At 45.8% G+C, this 15,096-nt stretch overlaps 1 long non-coding RNA gene across 3 annotated transcripts; it reads left to right on the top strand.

The window, feature by feature from the left end:
• Positions 1 to 1,142: 1,142 nt before the first annotated feature.
• Positions 1,143 to 14,807, top strand: LOC309720586. Of its 3 annotated transcripts, none has more exons than XR_014280531.1 (3): positions 1,143 to 6,027; positions 6,123 to 7,586; positions 7,717 to 14,807. It is a non-coding gene; the product is annotated as an uncharacterized lncRNA (long non-coding RNA). The 3 variants fall into 3 exon arrangements; XR_014280532.1 differs by lacking the exon at positions 7,717 to 14,807 and having other exon boundaries at positions 1,143 to 1,948; positions 2,071 to 6,027; positions 6,123 to 7,663; XR_014280533.1 differs by lacking the exon at positions 7,717 to 14,807 and having other exon boundaries at positions 6,123 to 7,375; positions 7,479 to 7,663.
• Positions 14,808 to 15,096: the final 289 nt, after the last annotated feature.

The following is a 15,096-nucleotide window of genomic DNA, read 5'->3' as shown; positions in this document are numbered from 1 at the left end:
TTCTGTTGTCAAGGCTTCCTGTGAATCATACAGATTTTTCTTGACCTCTTCAAGCTCTCTTTTCTTTTCCTCAAATTCATGGCACAACAACTCCTTTTCTCTGTTGGTCACGTTAACATCATGTTGGGAGTCTTTCTCAGTGGCTTTGGAGATCCGTGATTCTCCTTTCGCACCCTCATCGTGTGGTTTCAGTTCTTTTTGAGAATCACCACTCCTTTTGGAAAGCTCCTGGAGGTCCTGTTCAAGAAGTTCGTTATGCCGCCTCAATATGTCAATTTCATGTGCAAAGCATTGGAGTTCCAGGGTCTGTCTGAGCTGTTCACTGTCCGTTGTTTTGTTTTCCTCATTCATGATCCTTTTTCTTTCTTCACTCTCTTGTAACTCTTTAAAGGCTGTGTTTGCCTGATGGAGCTCAGTTTTAACAGCCTGTATTTCCTGTTGCATGTCATCTTTTTCCTTTTCAAAGTCCCTTTTCAGCTCACACATGCGTTTTATCATCACATCATTTTCCTCTCTTAAAGACTGGTTGTCCTTTTCCATGCCTTTCACTTTTATAACATAGCCTGCCTTTTTGCTTTGCAGCTCTCTGATTTCATCCTGCATTTCCTGCATCACCTCTTTGTGTTGCTGGATCTCTTTGCTATTGAAGCTTTGTGAATCCTGTAGAACTGTATTCAAATATTCCAGCTCTTGAATTTTGAAGTGAATTGTTTCATTCTCTAGTTGCAGGTCTCTTTTCCTCTTGTTTTTAGAGAACCCACTTCGTTTGAAGAGAACTTCAATGTTTTTTTGGAGAATCTTGTTCTCATTTATGAGCTCTCTTTTTTGCTCCTTAAGGTCGGCGTTCTCGACTTTAAGGTCACGTATGGTAGAGTTTTGTTGTTTGAGAGTTTTATTCTCATTTTTCAGCTCTTTGATTTGCTGTTTAAGTTTTTCGTTCTCGGCTCTCATGTTGCATACAACAGGATTTGACAGACTCATATTTCAAATTGAAGTTGATGCTAAATCTCTGTACCAACTAAAAGATTTTTTAAAAATACCGTCAACTGTGTCAGAAACGCAAGTTTCCAGTAGTTTCCTGCCTAGTGAATTCTTCCACTCTCTTTGAAAGACTGCCAAGAGTGAGAACCTCTCCCCTATTTATAGGTTTTCGGGTGCTGATGTCATAAAGAAGACCAGAGATCAAAGGGATTCTGGTGAAACGTCACTGTGTCTGGTCTGGGCAGTTCTGAATTGAATAATAACAAAATGACGGGGGGCGTGTCTGGTAGCCATGTGAAGACGTGTTGTACAGGGCTCCTCAATGGACTAACTTGTTTCATAATTCCATTGCTCCAAAACTAACGAACTTTTAACAACAGTACGATAACACGCCCGTGTGCTGCTCTGAGGCACTTTTTACATCTTCAAGGCTACGGTGTACGACATATGAGCAAATGTGCATGACACGAATTCAAACGTGGTGCAGATGTGTGTCACAGGCTGATCTGGCTGTAGGCTGTGGCACTTGGCCAGAGGTGGCGCTGGTTGACTCGACTCCATGTTAGTGCACAAAGTAAACTGCTCGCTGTAGTTGTGAAGCAAAAACGCTGAATTCGGAGAAATAAACCGTGCGAGGGGAACGATGACGACGACAAGAGTCTCCCGATCGTTTACTCTTGCTGTCCTGTGAACAACATCGGCGTGGTGTTAATTGTTTGCTGTTTTCGCGATCGCGTCGCGCGTGAGGATATCACCAGGTAAACTCGCCACATTTTAAACATTTTGTTGTTCAACAGCATCAAGACTGACGGAGTGTGTTTGAGACAACCTCACAAGTGTCACAGGTGACACATTTGGCGTTTTTTTGCTGGTTTGTCGGTAGCAGCTCCTGAAACGCAAGACTGCCACACATCTGTCCGACCAACGCCAGTTGATCTAAACGCCAGTAGATCTGGAACACCGGCAGGTAGAATGATTTTGATTTAATGCCGTATATGGAAGAAAACACACGTGTGTATAATCTTCAACTGTCAAACTTCATAATTTCATTAAGAACATCCCATTTATTTACTTTATTTGCTTTTACAGTTTGCTTTGGCTCATACTCCACCTGCTCTGTCCGATCAGTTTTGCAGCTTTTGCGTGACTCTGAGCGGAGAGCAAAGGTCACACGTCACAGTTCATCCTGCTGCTTCGATTAGCAGTCACAACATCAATAAACCGTGACCCACTTCCACCGCAGCCGTACAGGCCCGAGCCATAACATTACCTCCACCATGTTTGACGTGTGATGTGGTATGCTTCAGACCACCAGCTGTTTCTCTCCTCTATACTCACGCAGCCATGAAACTGTTTTTCAGTAAACTGTTCAATTACTGTGATAATGGAGGCCTGTATGAAAGTGTCACTGTCTAAATGAACCTGTCTGTAGATGGAAATATTAACAGCAGGTGTGTAAACATCCACTCTAGTCTAAGACACTCATCCTTTGCTGACCTGTAGATGTAAAACCAAAAGTTTCCAATGAGGAGTCATGATGGGAGAGCTCTGAGTTAATGGCATTAAAATGCAGAACATGAAGGAACATGTTTATTAAAAACGCCAGCCTCGTGTACCAACTTCACAGGAAAAAACATCAGCTGGTGTTCTCATTTATACTGCAGTAAAACCACAAAACTCCCACCAGAAGTTACACTGACAGAAAGGAGCAGAGAAACTGTAGCGGTATCACACCTACCATCTCTCTGCTACGTGGCACAGATGTCCTGTTTGAACATGTTAATCAGTTGGATTAACACTGGTTGGATTTAAAAAACCTTTCAACATTTCTGTTCATTCGTGTGCCACACAGACAGTAACAGAGTACATGTGCCGCCGTTACGTATTTAAAATACTAAATATGAGTAACTGCATTCTGTTACAGTTACCGTTTAAAAAGGTGGTATTCAGAATACAGTTACTTTGTTGAAATAAAGGGATTACTTTCCTGTTTCATATGTTCGGCTATGCCCTCTCTGTTTTTGGTAATTCCACACTGGTGGAAACCCAAACAAAACACGCATTAAGAGGCTCTAATGTCTGTGTCTCAGTCTCACTGCTCATGTCACCCCTACTTGCAGCAGCATAATGATGTAAAGAAATATTTTTAAAAATCAGTGCTCAAAAAATGATTTAATATGAAGGCAACAGGCAGTGTTACAGGCATAGCGCTAAAGAATTGAGCCTGATGGGCGGTGTAGTCCAGCTGTAAGTAAGCTGTTAAGACTCGACTGTACACTGTGTTCGTGTTTCCTCTGAAACAATAAGTTTGGTTGCAGCAGCCTTTCAACGCCTCTCTCTGTCTCCCGCTAGCAAAGTTGACCCAGACAACAAAGTAAAGCTAGTTTTCAGCTGCGAGCCCGACACGAACCCGACGTATTAGCCAGAGGTCCCTTTACTACGGCTCGGAGCCGCGGACCTGTTTTATATACGTGCCGAATAGTTTCTATACGAGATCGCTGCAAAAAGTGCAGCTTTACCTAATGTGCACCTACTGTTACTCATTTATGTTAAGATTTAAACATCTAGCTGGTGTTGGTGTGGAGAGTAGCCTTCAGTAATAGTAATAAATCACACAGCAATAGGACATTCATGTAGCTGTAAACAGCATGATAATATATTAAGTAATCCAAAGAATTCAGAATATGTTACAAAATACATTTTGGGGCATGTAATCTGTAATCTGTAGTGGGATACATTTTAAAAGTAACCTTCCCAACACTGCACACAGGTGAGAAATATAACTGTAAATGGTCAAAGGAGCTTGCAAAGAAAAGCGTCTGGACTTCTTTCAGTTGCTTGAAGACGTTTCACCTTCATCCGAGAAGCTTCTTCAGTTCTAAGGTCAAATGGTGGAGAGTCCCAGATATAAACCTAGTGGGAGTGACCCCCAAAGAGGGACAAAAGGACCCCCGATGATCCTCTAATCACATGAGCCAAGGTGTGAAAGCGGGTGTGGGTCCCAATCAGCCAGAGTTTTGGGTGAGCTCATTGTGAAACCTGGCCCCACCCTATCATGTGATTTCCTGAGGTCAGAGGCAGCCTGAGAGGAGTCTGAGTACTGATGACTGAACTGAAGTCGAAGCAGGGCCTGGCTGTTCTTTGGTGCAATACTGATTTCTACCACAAGATGGTGCAGTGACTGAATCTAACCCGTGACAGCTGAGGAGCTGTGATGTCACTGGTTAAAGTGTCAGCCTTACAGCAGAGATGAACCTTTGGACCCTTCCTCATCTGTAACAGCTTTACAGACTGTGGCGCTGTGGGTCCCAGCAGTGCCTTGCAGCTGTTGTGCAGACGCAGAGTTTCAGGGTTCAAGTTCCAGCTGTGCATAAAGCCTGAAAGCTGTCGTTGCCTTGCCTTGGTGGGTACCAGAGGACGGGGGTGCCTACTGGGGTCAGCGGGGGAGCTGGCCCTAGGGAGGGGCATCCTCCCCTCCCTCCTTTTCCTCCCCATCCCCGGCTACCTCCCTCTTCCCGCTCCACCACACTCACCCACACAGGTAGGGCCTTGGGGTGCGGGTGTGTCACCAGGGTGCAGGGGAGACATCCCCCCCCCTGGCCACCTGTGCCTCAATTTTATCTCACAACTTAGACATCCACATTACTTACACTCTCATGACACACACATGTATATAGGGCCTTGAGGGTGGGCACGTTAACGGCGTCCAGTGGACGGTCTGTGTACTCAAACCTACCTCTGGCGCTGGTGCTGGTCGATCAAATGGACCAATACGGCAATGCCACGATGATCCATTTGGCAAAGTAAATCCATTGGGTCTCCTTGTTGGTCTTCAGACAACAATTCTGATGGCTAAAGAACCAAATGGGACAGGTGAAAAAAAAAAAAGAAAGCTGTCGTTAACTGTGGCTCTGCAAACGTGGCTCAGCAGGTAGTTTCTCTCAGGAAGTGCTGTTTGTGTAGAGGCTGTTTTTCTGTGACCTGCACAGTGAAACAATCACTGATGATGTCACTGTTAATACGTCCAGAATCACAGTCGTGACATCGGCGTCTTATTGGTCAGAAGGTTTTTCCTCCTAAGGAAAGCCGCTGTCGTAACGAACACTTTGATGTCATGTTTCTGCACATTTTCAACGTGTCCAACTTTACAGATGACTCCTGACTGATGACCAGCTGTCAGGTCAGCTGACTGCAGCGCTGTGGCTGAGCAGGTGAAAGCACCTGTCTTATAAACAGGAGGTCCTGGGTTCAAATCCCAGCAGTTCCGCTGTCAGAGTGTGATCCCCTTAAAACTGTACAGGTGTCCTTTACTGGTTTGATTGCTGGTTTTACCCCAGTTTAAATCGTGGATGCCTCACAACCTCCCACACTAACACAGAGATCAGAGTGTTGGTGTGTTTAGGTGGACCCCATCTGACACAAGTCACCATAAAGCATCTGCACGTCTAAGGAAAGTGCTTCCTTTATTAGCTCCTTAGCAGAAGAGACAGGCCCTGCCAAGTAGTCACCGGGAGTGAGCTGGTACATACCTGAGCGCCCAGCCCCGGACACCAAGAACCACCAACGCACCGACCCCTGAGGGCATCAGTTACCGGCAGGGAGTGTGGTGAGGGGACATAGGCCTTTGGAGGGCCTGGGAGTTCCCAGAGAGGTGGAGTGTAAGACCCAACCTGACATATAGACACAGACACAAACATGCATTCCCACCCTCATGCACACATATACAAATACTCAGCACTCACCCAACGTAGGGATAGACATACATGGACACTGTACACACAATCACACTCCCCAAACAAACTCTATACCCCGGGTCCAGGTACCCTCGCCCCTGGAGGGGGAAACGGCACCTACACCCAGGAGATGTTACAGGTGGAGGCAAGCAGACCGCAGCAGCAGGGAGGCCCCGCATCCCAGATCCCAATTGGACGGCCAACACCTCCTCCCAGCCCCCCGCCCCGATGGCCAGCAGAGAACAGGGGTGTGTGAAGACCCCAAACCTCCCTCCTCTCGCTCATGTGTAGTGTTGCTGCGTGTTGTTCTAAGGTGCATTTAACTGATCAGTTTGCATTAATTCTAATGTTTCTGGCCAACATCAGCAGCCTTTACAGTTATCATTATGTTTTTTACCAAACACACAGGCTGAACTGAGATGTTGGATGGACGGCGGTTTAACCGTGACCGTGGCAGCGAGGTGGGAGGTGATCGTGGGCCGTTCACCTTTTCTTCGTTCCACATCCGGAGGCAAAGTCGTCTGAAACTGAAGAAGTCAGAAAACAGTTTGACCAGCTTTAAGGCCACACCTTCCTGCAGGCGGTCATGTGATCCACACACATGCAAGGCGCTGTGGCTTAGATGGTTAAAGCGCCTGTCTAGTAAACAGGAGATCCTGGGTTCGAATCCCAGCAGTGCCTTAGTGCTGCGCTTTTTCCAAGTTTAAGCTAACGCAGAAAAGAAAGCAGCAGCAAGAGCCGATCGCAGTCGTCACTGTTAACAGAGCTGAGGACGTCTGTGGAGACGCTGTCACGGGTCCTCATAAGTGCCTCTATGCAAACAGACACACACTCAGGGGTCAGACAGAGGAGCCTTTGTGTCCAGTCGCAGTGAATGAAGCCTCACACAGAACAAACACACTCCCACCACTCTATAAACACAGCGAGCACTGTTTACCCAGCATCCTCTCTGTTCGCTCTCCAAGCACCAAAGAAACAAGCCTCAGCACTGAGGCGCTGCTAGGATTCGAACCCTCATTAGACAGGCGCTTTAACCAGCTCAGCCACGGCACTGCACACATGCACACCTGGTCACAGGGATTTAATCCAGATTAGCCTAAAGTCAGCTGTGATTCGTGCGGATGAAAACACTCAGTTTACTCTGAAACTTCACTAAACCAGCTGAACTTTAAGCAGCTGACTATGAGACTGAACTCACAGCTCCATCCTGGACTGCATCACTCGGCCGTTTCTATCATTTCTCTTACATTTGCAGTTAAAAGGCTCCAACATTTATTGTACCCTGAGAGTCTGTGAGGACGGTCAGTTATTAATCTGAGCTTTAAGCTCTGTTTGTTTTCTTATTCATTCAGGAGAGCAGAAGGAGAGCAGCGAGAGTCAACGGGAAGAAAAGAGGCGACACTGAGGCCTCGAATGTGCAGAGCAGAAATGAAACGAGGGGAAGACGAAGCTGAGGCTGAGGAGCAGAGAGACGAGGAAGAGATCCAAAGACTCGGTGCTGAGTCACGACAGCCTGGCTCGTGTCGCAGCACATCGATCTCCTGCAGTGTGTGTGTGTGTAATGCTGGTCCAGCATGACACAGCTTCTTTGACTTTCTATCGCCTTCTTGCAAGCGTCACCGTTCTCCCAGGTGTTAAAGGGAGGTTCACACGACTCACAGGTCATGTGATCATTCCTCCTGACATCATCAGTTTTTTGACTAAAAAAATTTATTTCTTTTACTTTTAGTAGAAACTTTTAGTAGAAACTTCATGTCCCTACAGAGAGCTTTGCAAACCCAGCGTCAGACTGCAGAGGCCTCTGACTGCCACCTGATCCAGAAGCTGAGCCCACCTGACCTCGTGAGCTGAGATTTCCCTGTCCTGGCTGAGGTAACACACTCCTTTATTTTCTGCATCATCACCATACGAGTCATTAGAATCAGCTCCGAGGAGTGTCTGCTGCTGAAGTCTCAGACTGTTTGGTTTCATTTTCAGTAACATTTCTGAATCTTCTGCTCAGAAATGTGAAACTTAAGGATGCGTCAGGCTGATCTGGGTTCAGATAAGATGACTGCTGGGTAAAACTCACTGAGCTGCCTTTCCTCCCTCCTCTTCCTCGTTATAAGATTCTTACTGACTGTGGTGGATGTTTGGACAGTGAGTCTGTGGACGCCTCGCACATGTGACGGAGGATAAATCAAAGTCCTCCAGAGGAGCTCAGACAGACATTTCCATGATGCTGACGCCAAGCCCCGCCCACCTCGCAAATATCTTCCACCAGCTCTGCAAAATATTTCCAGCAACAACACCTTCAATCCATCAAAACACACACAGACACACACAAAAACACACACTTAGTTTGTCTCCTCTCCAGTGACTCATGACTGAGCTTATTACACCAGCAGTGTGTGTGTGTGTGTGTGTGTGTGTGCATGTGTGTGTGTGTGTGTATGTGTGTGTGTGTGTGCATGTGTGTGTGTGTGTGTGCGTGTGCGTGTGCATGTGTGTGCGTGTGTGTGTGTGTGTGTGTGTGTATGTGTGTGTGTGTGTGCATGTGTGTGTGTGTGTGTGCGTGTGCGTGTGCATGTGTGTGCGTGTGCGTGTGTGTGCGTGTGCATGTGTGTGCGTGTGTGTGCGTGTGCATGTGTGTGTGTGTGTGCGTGCGTGTGTGTGCGTGTGCATGTGTGCGTGCGTGTGTGTGTGTGTGTGTGCGTGTGTGTGTGCGTGTGTGTGTGCGTGCGTGTGTGTGTGTGTGTGTGTGTGTATAAATAGAGAAAGCGTGGGGGATTACGCAGCATTTTTAACTTTGTGTACTCGTTGTGTGTTGTGACCTTCAGACCCGTCACAGGTGCTGATTTGCAGTCTGACAGTTACACAACCACAGGCAGCAGCGCAGACTGCAAATCAACAATGATGACAAACTCATCCGTGTTTGATGTGTAGTAACGACGCTGGATTCATGATTCCTTGGCAGCTTTGTTTACTATGTCACTGAGCAAACAATACATGCAAGCAGCTTGACTCCCGGGGGGGCGGGTCTAGACATTCCCTCGCTGCGTGCGTGCACAGTGTACTACTTTGAACAGGTATAGGAAATCCCCATTAATGAACAATACTAGTCAGATGTTCTACAGTCCCTGTTAACCCTCTGTGTTGACCCGGAGATGTCATGGTCCTGGAACTGAGCTTCATTATTCTCTGATTTCATTTTGGTTCTTCTTCTTTTCTCAGGAGGCCTTTGAGCTCGGTCTTTGTTCTTGCACTTTTGCATTCTGGGTTTGATTTGATTTCCCTCGTGTTCATCTACAGTCCTCGTATTCAGTCTGTTCTCCTCCTGCTCTTCTGCATCATTATTTTATTTACTAAGTCACTTTACAGCAAATAAAAGACTCTCACAAATCCACGTTCAGCCTGCTGCACAGCATTTCCACAGGAGGGGTCGAGAAACGGTGCTTTCACCCTGCAGAGGCCAAGCAGGAGCAGCCGACAGCGGTCACATGGACGTATTTCTCACTGGGATTTGCTGCTTGTTTTCAGTTTCTGGAGTTTTTTCTTCCTGCTGGAGAGACGATCCACAGTAACTGACTTTATTAAAGCCGCACAGGAAGAAACCAGCAGCAGCTTCATCCTTCCCTCAGTGTGAGCAGCTGTCAGCTCTGTGAGGATCCTCAGGAAGACGTCTCCTCAGCTGAGGGCGGCTCTGCGGAGGCCCGTCCGTGACTGATGGTGTCCTGCTGTGTGGTGTCAGATCCAGGTGTGCTTTCACTGCACTGACAGTGTGTTTGCATCGTTGTCATGCTGGAACAGGAAGCTGCTGTCAGTCAGATGTTCCCAGATGTTCCTGCGTGGTGGATCAGACTCTGTGATTCATCAGTTTATCAAAGATCTCCAACAGCTCTGACTGAGCTGCAGCTGAAACCATGACAGAGCCTCCACCCAGCTTCACAGATGGCTGCAGACTGTTGGACCTCCTCCTCACCTCCTCGTACAAACTGACCATGATGTGGCTCCATCTCTGCATCACACCTGTTCCTCTCGTCTTCAGTTCTTGTGTCATTTTCAGACCTCAGCCTTTCCTCCTGTTTCCCTTCTCTGACACATTCATGAAAGACGTGACTTTCAGATATTGTTCATCTACAGGGAGTTTTTAGGTCTCACATTTCTTCTTCTTCTGTCCAGTTTCCTTAATATTTTAGGGACACGCTGCACAGCATGTTGAGATATGCCAAGTTTCAACTAACAGCTCTTTGGGAATCATCATCATCACATGTCAAACTGTGTCATCTTTGGCATTTTTCACAAATCCAATAAAGAAATGGAAACAGAGGATGTTTGTGTGAGAGGCTGCTGCTAACAGAGAGCTGAGTCGTCTCTCATTTATTGGCTCAACACTTGTTACTTGAGGTAGGAGTCTTTTTATGCTTTAATGATTCATAGGTCAGATTTAAGTGGCCTAATAAGCAAATAACACCCCTCTGATAGGTCAGGTACAAGGACTGGACCAAAGACTCTTTAGAAAGGTGGAGAACTTTGGCTCAAAAGCACTTTAACTTTATTCCGGCTCCTTGGGAGCAAAATCTAAAGAAACCAGTTGTGGCTTTGTCCCAGACCAGGATCTGTGCTGTACAGCTGATCAGTGGTTCAAACCTGAGGTTCAGCAGAAATCATGTCAGGTTTTTGACACAGAGTGTGAGCAGCTCGTCGGGGTAAAAGGATTCAAAGTGACCTCAGTAAGTGCAGTCACTAGGTCTTTATAAAGGTACCTGGACTGACGCTGCGGCCCTGAGAGGACGTGACAGTTCTGCCTGGTTCTGGACCTCGCTGATGTCTCTCAGGCTCTTCAGTAAGCCCTCAGTTTTCTCTGTGTCCTCTGCTCTCTGCGAGACGTTTGCCAAATGTTCCTCAAACACTCTGTAAACAGTCCACGCCGTTCTTAGGCAACCGCTGCTAATCAGAGCAGCTGCCATCATCCTCCTCATCATCATCGACTAAAGATAACTCTGTATGTCAGCAGCATGCAGCAACTGGGTCAACACTCACACCAATCCACCAGTTAGCACTGGTTTACCCTGGAAACAAAATAAAGCATGAAATAGTGATTTAATCACACGTTGCTTCAAGTGTCTGGTCACAGACACATCCTGGTTTCTATCACGTTGTCCACTGAATGCTGCTGTGCTAACTCTGTGTGTAAAACTGTGTAAGACTCAAACATGCTCACAGTGGAAACCACATCGCTGTATCGAAGCTTCATCACCTCACTGTTTTTAACCCAGCTGCAGTTCCTCTAACGTCCAGCAGGGGCTCCAGCAGTGAGTCAGTGCCATAGACTCCCATGTTAAAATCTGCGTGTTAAAAGCCTGATACAAAACCTGTTTTGGTCTCTAAAGATAATTTCCCCTTCATGACACCTGCACAGGTGGAGGATGATTTTATAACTCACCTGTTTAAACTGGATCAAGGCTCAAAGCTTTATAGGATCAATCCAAATAACTGCTGATGGCCTTTGTGGCTCAGTGTCAGCACTTTGATCGGACTGTTCTCCATCTACACCTCTGCAGCCGTGTTAACAGGCCGCACAAGTTTGTGTTAGTGTTTGATGGAGGGTGTGACCATTAAACAGAGCTCCAGCAGAGACTGGTCACATGCGCAGTGATTCACCTGTTGGCGGTGACTCAGACTCCCAGTAAACCCCCAGTCAGCTGACGGCTGTTTCCAGTGCAAACAGTGGAGACCGTCTGCTGTGATGTGGAGGTCGCAGAGGCAGTGACGGGGTTTCACTCGCCCACTCAGAGCTGAGGCTGGGGGTGGATTCATTTCTCTGCTCATTTTGATGGAACATCTGTCGTCTTGTTGTTGGGCTCTGGGAAACCAAAGACTTTTTATTGTTATGATTACAACAAAACGTATTAACCGAGAAAATCGTCGGAACATTAACAAATCCTGACATTTCAGTAGTTTCAGATCTGACTCACACACTGCAGGTTGTGTGACTTTTGCGTAAGAAACTTTGCTTCTGAACATGACTGAACCTTAAATAATCCACCCCTGATTAGCAGGTAATCATTTCTGCTGTGTTTCAGTACCTGATGTGGAGAGTCATTGTATTTCAGCAGGTATAAAACAGGTTATAATAGGTTAAAAAATAACCGCTTTAAATACAGAGCGAAGAAACAAGTGGGTGATTGCAGGATGGCGGTGTCCATCTTTTATGTACAGTCTATGACTTGGACCATATAGAGGCTAGAGGAGACGAAGCGTTATCATGGCAGACACGGTACTTTAGCTGCAACTGGCTCGGGGAGGTTTTGCTCTTTTACTCTGTTGATACTCCGTCCTTACACTTCTGCGCCTCCTGCAGTTACTGTGGTATTTCTGTGGTATCTGATGTAGCGTCTGAGGATCCTTCTCCTGGTTGTGTGCTGTTTTAACAGGGCTCTGTAAGAGCTCAGGCTGCTGCACAGAAGAGCTAAAATGTTTAAAGTGGATCTTTTCTGTTTTCCTCATTTCCTGTTTCATGTTCACAGTAATGAGCTCGGAGTGAGCTGTGATCACTGTGAGCCCAAACACACTCAGTTTATCACAGCTTTTTCTACTCTTGGATCTGAATGATGTCATAAAGAAGGGATATCCCTAAGATGGTCAGGGACAGAAGCTCCACCCACCTCTGGTTTAAAGTTGATTAAGGGGGAGGGGCTAAGACAGCTTGTTTCAGCTGGGATGAACTGAGGCTCAGTGTGAGATAAAGAAGGATTATTTTGGACTTTAAATCATGCAAATCTGCTGTAGCAGTAAAAATGAGCAGAACTTGCTGCACAAACCCTGTTTATCTTACCGTAGCATCATTACTGGCGTGCATGAGGTCCAGTCAGTGTATGACGCTTAACAACATGAGACACTGAGATCTTTACTGTGGTCCAGGTAGAGCTACACCTGTCCAGGTCAGGTGAAACTAAACTCTTAAAGCTGTTTTCTTATTTGAAAATTAAACTTTGTGATTATTTACATGAGGGTGGAGCCAGGATGACCCGTGCCATCCCCGGCACGCCGCCCCTCCTTTAATGATTGTGACACTGAGCTTGGGTCAGGTTTCAGTTTCAGTGTTCAGACTGTGACGGTTCGTCTGCGTGGGTAAAATCCACTCGTGGATCTCTGAGTTTCACAGACGTTGGTTTTGGTTAACCCGTGAAGATTTATCTCCTTATGACTCACATCACTATGATTTCATGTTCGTTCACCTCAACTTTCTCTTTTCACGGCTGTTTCACTTCTTTATAACCAGAGACAATAACAGTTTATTGTCTTTACACTGAGGACGTGTTTCTGAGTCAAAGGCTTAAGCAGAACTAAAACTGAAGTTTAGTCATCAATCATTTAAATAAAGGAGATGATTCAGATCTTACTGAAGGGACAGTTCTGTAAATATGCAGCCTCCTCGGCTCCTCTCACATGTGATCACATGCTGGCCTGCTGTGCGTGTGAAGCAGCCATAAATGCTGTGACATATATATTCACATGTTATATATAGAGTCTGGCCTGTCATCAGCATGCTGTGTAACTGTATATGTGACCCTGTCAGGCCACCCTGGATATCTCTGCATTCCTCCTAAAGCAGCGTTTCTTTGCACTGATGCCCATGTGTGAGTTAGCTCATAGATCATTTCCTCTTTATGTTTCTGCTTCACTGCATTCAGGAGGAAATATTTACATTTTGCTTTATTCTTTTAGAGATTAAATTCCTAAATAATTTGCATGTTAATATTTTGCTCCGACCCTGAACCACAACATCCTCATTAAAGTCAACTTGGGACCTTTGTCGGCGCTTGACTCTAAATAATCACACACAGCGCTGTCCTCTCCTTCCTCTGTGTCTGATGCTCGGATTAAATGTGGCCACAGTTCCTGATGATGAAACATGAGAGGTGCAGGAGGACAGAGCACCACCTCTCCTCATCCATGTATAACAAAGCCTAGAAGTGATCACAGAATTTTAAATGGCAGTAAAAATAGCACAAGTATGGTGACCTCAACTAATGTCAAAAACACATTTTCATTTCTATTTATTGTGGAATTGAGCAGCTATGAACAGGAAAGACTGAGATAATGCTCAAAGTAATCATATAATGGAACAGCCCTGATAGCTGACAGGGTCAAAATACAGGTCAGCGGGTTAGGAATCCAGCTGTGGGCCTTCCACTCTTGGAGCTCTGCTTTTTGTGACCATCATGTCTGACATGGGTAACATGTCCAAGTGTGCCATCACTGTACAAACCACATCCTGCTCTGCAGGAGGCATCGTACGAATGTTTCTCTGGAGGAGCAAAGCCCTGCTGGGCGGCATTATCGTATTCCAGTATTCATCACAGTGTTCTAACTGGTATTTCTCTCTCAGTGGTGGAAATATCCCGGCTAAAGAATGAGTGTATGAAGAGGTCAAGTTGTGCCTGCAGTCTTATAGATGTGGGTCAGTACTCAAGCTCTCGAGGTTACTTTGCTGTTAAGCTGTTGATGCAGTCACTATAATTTGTGTGTGAAAGAAATTTTTTTTAAAAGCAATCATGAGCCAAAGCAGCAGAACTGAAATGATGCCATTTACTGCTTAAGAAAGTTGTAGCTGGGTTGTTGTGAGTAGGTGAGGCTAGGAAGTAGAGATGGGCGTGAGCAGCTGACTGGATGACTTTACAAGCTGTCGTTGCTTTGGTCACCAGTTGTTTTATCTAATTGTCAACATTTTAATTGATGCCCAATGGCGCTGAATTGCTGTGATCTGTTTCTGTGGGTCGGATCTTGTTGTTCACACTATTATTGTTCTTTTAAAAGCCAAAGGATGACTGGAAGGATGTGTGCATGAAAACACACACACACACACACACACACACACACACACACACACACACACACACACACACAGAGCTTGGAGAGAGTAGAGAAAAGGAAAGCTCAAACCCACAGACCATGGTGGGAGGAGCCAAACATAAAAGCAGCATGATCCTAGACCATAATAATAAAACGCACCACAACAGCTCAGTGAACTATTTGGTAAATGGCCTGTATTTGTATAGCGCTTTACTTTATTTGTTGAATAAAGTCTTAAATCGCAGGTGCTGAAAAGTAGTCATCTGCTCACAAGCTATTGTATTTCTTTGTGTGGGTTATTTCTTCATCAGATGCACAGATCAGATAAAAAGGCCAGAGGATGGTCAGTATGATAAGGAAGTTTGGAAGTGATATCTCTGAAATGACAAAATGAGATCCCGCTGCAGTTGAAACAGGTCAGGCTGCAAACACAAGAGATCCATCAGAGATAGTGAAAACATTACAAGTGTCCAAAACAACAGTTTGGGTCCATTATCACATCTAAAGAAGCGACGGAGCTGAATGCCTTCAATGATCTGTGAAA

This window comes from Aulonocara stuartgranti, assembly GCF_965226115.1.
Source record: "Aulonocara stuartgranti genome assembly, chromosome: 13".
Classification (NCBI taxonomy): Eukaryota; Metazoa; Chordata; class Actinopteri; order Cichliformes; family Cichlidae; genus Aulonocara; species Aulonocara stuartgranti.
This window is presented reverse-complemented; position numbering and strand designations above follow the sequence as displayed.